This window comes from Chrysochloris asiatica, unplaced genomic scaffold (genome assembly GCF_000296735.1).
Source record: "Chrysochloris asiatica unplaced genomic scaffold, ChrAsi1.0 scaffold00008, whole genome shotgun sequence".
Taxonomy (NCBI): domain Eukaryota; kingdom Metazoa; phylum Chordata; class Mammalia; order Afrosoricida; family Chrysochloridae; genus Chrysochloris; species Chrysochloris asiatica.
The window spans coordinates 14527878-14535187 of record NW_006408526.1 but is presented as its reverse complement, the minus strand read 5'-3'; the positions used below and the strand labels follow the sequence as shown (position 1 = coordinate 14535187).

The 7310-nt window shown below is 37.1% G+C and overlaps 1 protein-coding gene and 1 pseudogene across 4 annotated transcripts in view; both read right to left on the bottom strand.

Annotated features, from left to right (window-relative positions):
• The window catches only part of GRIA4 (glutamate receptor, ionotropic, AMPA 4), a 532647-nt gene that overhangs the window by 112404 nt on the left and 412933 nt on the right, over nucleotides 1-7310 (bottom strand). The gene's annotated exons all lie outside the window — the stretch shown is intronic.
• On the bottom strand, nucleotides 4508-4823 carry LOC102827944 (annotated as a pseudogene).

Genomic DNA, 7310 nt, shown 5'->3' with positions numbered 1-7310 from the left:
GCACAGAGGTTAAGTGCTCAGTTGCTAACCAAAAAGTCATTGTCTTGAACCAACTATTAACCACTTCGTGGGAGACAGATTTAGCAGTCAGCTTCCATAAAGACCACAGTCTTGGAAACCCTATGGGATGGTTCTACTTTGTCTTATGGGGTTGCTATGCATTGGAATGAACTCAATGGCACACAATAACAAAAAATCCTGTGTCTCACCAGGGACTCAAATTGAATACAGTTCCATACTTGTTTAAAATTTGATGAAAAATGTTTTTGAATATAAGAAAATAGAAATGAATCAGTGTTTTTACTTAATAATTTCTTTATATTCTTAACACAAAGATTGGTCCATCCTCCATACTGTCTCACATATAGTAAGCACACCTATTCTTGGTTAGGTTTTTTTTAGTGTTTCTTTCTTTGACTTTATTCCAATGTTATACGGATTCTTTCACGTTCATGCTTTCAGGTCACATAATTTATATTGCTTTATATATACTTCCCCAATTTTATTGACTAGAAAATTTTAGAAGAGATACAATTTACATAAGGTATTAGAACTATGTTGCAAAGAGCAAGTGCTGAAATTTAGATGGTCAACTCCTATTGTGGTACTCCTTGGAAGACACACTTTAAGTCCAGTACAGACACTGCTAGTGGTTACAGAAAAACACACTGAAGAATGTTTACTTCTCTCAGGCTAATAAAACCAAACGAAATCAAACCAGCTGCTATGAGTTGATCTTGATTCCTGGCAACTCCACGTGTATCAGATTTTCAGGTTTTCAGTGGCTGATTGTTTGGACGTAGATCACCGGCTTTTAATGTTTCTTTCTGAAGATATTCTGGGTAAATTAGAACCACTAACTTTTCAGTTAGCAGTCGAATGCATTAACTGTTTGTGCCATGCTGAGGTGACTTCAGCCTATTTGTTGCTATTGTTGTTAAGTGCTTTGGAGTCGGTTCTGACTCATAGCAACCCTGTATAGAGTTTCTGAAGAGCAGCTGGTGGGTTTGAACTGCTAACCTTGTGGTTAGCGTCCAGTGCTCATCCTATAATAATACCACACTTGGACTCCTCCACAGTGTATTTAGATGGTCCCCATATCCTACAACCACAAGACTTGAATACAATTATGATTCTTATCATGCTAGTTATGAATATATCTTAGCAGAGATCCTTTTAAGAATTATTTTAATTTAGCAATTTAAAATATTTGCAAAGAAGCAACAAAGATTCCATGGAATTTGTGATTATGAATTTGAAACACACATAATAGCTTGAAAGAACAAGTTCGCAGCATGTTCTTCTTTAATTAAAGAGACATTTAGTAAGAGGCAATATAAAAATAATTCCTGTGAGATGTAGGTGGAGGGGATACTCCTTTGCTTTTATAAACAAACACATTAAATAAATATAGTCATTAACTGATGAAGCTGGAAAGTTGGGACTCCAGCCCAGTTCATTGACTACAAATCCTATGCTTTCCACTAGACCCTGGTGCCTTTTTTTCTGTTCCTTCCCATTGCCATTGAGGTGATTTTGTCTCATAGAGGCCCCAGAGGGTCGGACTGCTTCATAGGGTTTCTTAGGCTGCAAATCTTTATAGGAGCAGACAGCTTCGTCTTTCTCCCGTGGAGCAGCTGATGGGTTCAAACCAATGACCTTTCAGTTAGTAGCCCAAACCTTAACTCACTGTGCCACCAGGTGTCCTTGTTGCCTTAAGCCATAGCGACTCAGAAGTATGACTTATTTGGGGCCATTATAAATATGTCTTTTAAAGAGGAAAGTGAATAAAAATAGATACCTGTGAGAGTGACATTGAACAGCTGATTAATGTCAAACTTGTTTATAAGAAAAAATCATAATGAAACAAAGACATAGTTCCTTTTCTTGCAAATATACTCCTGTCTGAACATACTACTTATCTGAATAACAGTGCCTTTGATGTATATAACCAAGGTGTTGCTCATTTCATTTTGTACTAGACTAGGGAAAGGATACATAAATGGAGAACTAGCAGGTAAAAAACAATCCATCAAAGTTGAAATATGCAAATTCTTCTTATAATCATAATTAAACTAAATAGCAGAAATCTAAAATAACTTGGATATAATTTGGTATAATTTTACTTTGTTGTTGTGAATCATCGAGTCAGCTCAGATCCATAGCGATCCTGTATAGGGTTTTCCAGGAGTGGATGGTGAGTTTGAACTACCGACCTTACAGTTCAAATAGAACTTGAGGTTGAGTGCTTATCCTATGGTGCCACACCAGGACTCCATTTTGTCCTTTAATCTGGCATATATTTAAAAGATGTTTCAGTGATATATCCTAAATTTAATGTAAATTCAACTCAAGATCATTCTATTTTATATGACCATCTGTAGGTGATCAAGTAATGGTTAAATTCTAGAGTGGTAACTTGTGTGGCACTGTAGGATAAACACTTGACCATAAAGTCGGCTTGAACCACAAGGTCAGTGATTCAAATGCATCATCAGGTCCTCAAAAACCCTATACAGGCTCTCTATGAGTTGGAACCAACTCAATGGCAGTTAACAACAACAAAGTACAATACAATTTCACTTTTAAAAATGGGAACTCCATAAAAAGTAGTATATATATATATATATATGTTGTTGTTAAGTACCATCCAGTTGGTTCTGACTCATAGCAAGCCTGTGTAGGGTTTCCAAGGATCAGATAGTGAGTTTGAACTGCCTACCTGTGGCTTAAACTGATCTTGTGGTCCATTGCTTTATTCCACAGTGCCACACCAGGACTCCTATGTTGTTGTTAGGTGCCGTAGATACGGTACCGACTCATAGCGACCTTATGTACAACAGAACAAAACACTGCCTGGTCCTGCACAAACCTCACAATCATTGCTACATTTGAGTTTATTGCTGCTGCCACTGTGCCAATCCATCTATTTGGGTGTCTTCCTCTTTTTCTCCAACCCTCCACTTTACCCAACATGATATCTTTCTCCAGTGACTGGTCCTTCCTGACAATATGTCTGAAGTATGAGAGACAAAGTCTGGCCATCCTGGCTTCCAGGAAGCATTTGATTGTACTTCTTCCAACACATGTTGTTTTGTTCTTTTGGCAGTCCATGGTACTTTTAATATTCTCCTCCAACAACATTGCTTAAATGTATCAATTCTTCTATTGTCTTCCTTATTCACTATCCAACTTTTGCATGTACATGAGGTTATTGAAAATACTATGGCTTGGGTCAGATGCACCTTAGTCCTCAAACTGACATCTTTGCTCTTGAACATTTAAAAGAGCTCTTGTAAAGCAAATTTGCCTAATGCAATACGGTGTTTGATTTCTTGACTGCTGCTTCCATGAGTGTTGATGGTTGATCTGAGAAAACATTAAGTCTCTGACAACTTCAATTTTTTTTTCTCCATTTATATGGTGGTGGTGGTTATATGTCGTGGAGTCGGTTCCGACTCATAGCAACCCTGTACAGGGTTTCCGAGGCTGTAAATCTTTACGGGAGCAGAAAGCCTCATCTTTCTCTGGCGGAACAGCTGGTAGTTTCGAACTTCTGACCTTGCGGTTCGCAGCCCCATCCCACAGAACAGCTGGTAGTTTCGAACTGCTGATCTTGCGGTTCGCAGCCCGATTCGTAACCACTATGCTACCAGAGTTGCTTATTGGCCCAGTGTGAGGATTTTTGTTTTCTTTATGTTGAGGTACAACCCATACTGAAGACTGTGGTCTTTAATCTTTATCAGTAAGTGTTTTAAGTCTTCTTCACTTTCAACAAGCAAGGTTGTATCATATGAATATTGCAGGTTGTTAATGAGTTTTCCACCAATTCTGATGCCATGTCTAAAGTAATGAAAAGATAGTGGAATTTTTCCATGAACTTTTTGAAACCCTCTGCGCTGGACTATAACATTGGTTTGAACTGCAAGGCCCATGGTTCAAGCTTATCAGCTATTCCTTGGAAACCTATGCAGGGTCACTATGGTTCAGAACTGATTCGATGGCACTTAACAATAACAACAACTCATAGAGTTAACTTTCTTTTCTTTTTTAAAGTCAGTTTCAATTTTATTGCATTAACTTTAAAGATGAGCAAATTATATAGTTCAAATGTTATTAAATTGATTTCAAGCATAGGTTTCCACAGAGGATAAACAGATATAAAATTTCAAATATGCATTTTAAAAATATGCTTCTTTCATCCATGCAGAGCATCGAAAGGCCATTTTTTTCTTTTATACTGCATAAAAGCTAGGCGCAAATGTTGATGTTAATTTATTTCATTGTCAAGTTGGATGATGAAGCGCAAAATTTCATAGTTAATGATGCAAACAAAAAGCTTCTTTTATTTCTCTGATAGAACATGGAGGCCTTCATTCATGGCTCTTGATTCTTCTTCTTCCCTTTTCCTTTTTTACTTCCCTCTCCTTGCTGAAGACTTTGGTCACTACCATCTGTTTTTTGTGTCCTTATTTTAGTTTAGGTATCATTTCCGCTGCATACAACATTACTGACTTACGTGATAGAAACTGTACAAGACAGAGGCTGCCATCTTCCTGTTTAGGCTGCACCCAGACTCTGCCTCGGTATTGAACATCACGATTCCATTCTTTAGAATACATTTTATTTTTCTCAAGAAATGCATTAAGTCCAACTGCTAAATTTATATCTTGAATCTCTGTAGTGGTAGGATTTTCAACAGCCTTATTATTTATGGGGATGTGCCTCCCCTCAGCAATGGTCTTCTTGTTATTTTAATAAGTAGGGTAGATGCAAATGATCCTGTCCTGGTCAGCAGGGGACCATGCAGCAAAGAAATCCATTTCCACTGGGGACACCCATGGCACCAGCTTGGATTTAGTAACTTGAGTTAACTTTCTTTTAATAAGAAAATAATAGTAATTATAAAGATCTCTTGCAACTCCTGAATTAGACATATCAACCTTGAAAAGTATCTACTCTTGGGTTACAAATGAAAATTGAGGAGGCTATGGGTGATACTGCTCCTTATGTTTCAAAGAATATATAATGATGACAGAACATTTGCTAAATTAAAAGGTCAAATATGTTGAAGATGAAACCCAATTGTTCAAACATGTCCTGTTCAAAATAAGCACTGTCTGAAATTGTTTTTGAAGGGATGGATGATTCAGCTCAACCAAGATGCTATGATTCTGTGGCTCTCAGTGCTACAACACCAAATGCCATTGCATCTGAGCAGCTTTAGTTAATATCTCATATTTCCATCACTGTCTCTATGCTTTTAAGTTTAACCACTATATTTGAAATAATAGTATCTGAAAAATTTTCCCCTCTCTTTTTTAACTCTTATTTTCTTGAGTGACAATTAAGCAAATGAAATATAAAAAGGGAGTTGCAAAAAAATCCTGTGACTAATTTTGCAGAGCACATAAGGTTAAATAAGATTTAAGAGGTTTCTCTGCTGTAGGAATTTTGGGACTTTAATATGCTAATGTACACTGAAATCCCAAGAGCCAGACAGAGTATGCAGTTCTGCAGAACACAGTTTTTAAAGGTTGTTTAAGGACACCCTTCCTAAAGCGTCACCCTTCATTCATCTCTTTCGTTATTTTCACATACATTTCAGAGTTCAGCAACTTTCCCAGCACCTTTTTATTTCCCATCAGTGTGGCTCATCTTTCCTGCAATAGTAACAAAAATAACCATTGGAGGCAGATTTAAGATAAGCTCTGTCCATAATTTTTAGAATAATATCTCATTATGCTTCAACTAACAATTTTTTGGTGATCAGTCTTTATACTTTCATGTGTTTAGTATTTTCAACAGTTGAGATTGTCATTGATTAAATATATCAGAAATATGACCTTCAAATTATTCTCTTTACTTCTATTCAGTGGAATGTTGTCTTTGCAGTTGAGCTCATGTGGGTTTTGTTATGCTATGATTCATCACTAGAAGTCTGAAAGTAAACATCAGAGTATTAAGTGGAAACATCCTTAATCGCTGACCAAGAAAAAGTTCAAAAGTCCACCATCAGCTGGAAAATTGATGCTTACAGTTTTCTGGGATTCTCAAGGGCCAGCATTGGAACATTATCAGGAAAAAGGTTCAGCAATCAACAGTGCTTGTTACAGTGAGATACTTACTGAAGAGCTGAAGCCTAAATATGAGAATAAATGTAGAGGACTAATATCTAACTGCAAGGTTGTTGGTTCAATCTCATCAGCTGCTCCTTGGAAACCCTATACAGGGTCGTTATGGATTGGAATCGACTTGATGGCACTTAACAACAACAACAACTATCCAAGGGCGTTGTGGTCTTACATGACAGTGCAAATCTTCACATCTCTGTCCACACTGTTGCTACCCTGCAAAACCTTTGTTTTGAAGTGTTAACACATCCTCCCTATAGTTCTCATTTAGCTCCATCAGAACATGTTAGGTTCCCTGAAAGCAGCTCTTGGAGGACAAAGATTTAACCTCAGTTGAAGAGTGAAGACAATGGTACATTTGTGGCTCGAAATTCAGCCTAAAACATTTTTTAATAAGGGAATATGAAAACTTGTTGACAGATGTCCAATTGTATTGAAAAGCAAGGAGATTATATCAAAAAATGATAAATTTGTCTTTCTAAAAGTATTAAAATGAATTCTACAGCCCTAGTGCAGATAATTTTTGACTCATCCTAGCGTATATATACACCCATATATAAATATATTAGTTGTTGTTGTTAAATGCTTTAGAGTCATTTCTGACTTGAAGTGACCCTGTATATGGTCTCTGAGGAGCAGCTGGTAGGTTTGAACTGCTAAACTTGCAGTTAGTAGACCAGTGATTTTCCTACAGTGTCACACCAGGATTCATATATATGATGACAGTTTACAACATTATATATATATATATAGTTGTTAAGGATTTCTGAGGAGTAATTGATGGGTTTGAACCGCCAACCTTGAAGCTCAAACTGACCTTGTGGTCCAGCACATCATCCTACAGTGCCATACCAGGACCTATATAATATAAACTATACAATATAAAAATATATGCATGTATATAAACTAAAGCAATATAAAAAATGTGTGTGTATGTGTGTAGATATATAGGAGTCCTGGTGTGGTACTGTGAGTTAGTGCGCTGGACTGCAAGGTTGGTTTGAAACTTGCCAGGCACTCCTCAAAAACCCTACACAGGGTCTCTATGAGTCAGAACTCACTCAACGGCACTTAACAACAACATCAATATGTATATGGTGGTGGTAGTTATGTGCCATGGAGTCAGTTCCAACTCATAGCGATCCTGTACAGGATTTCCGAGGCTGTAAATCTTTA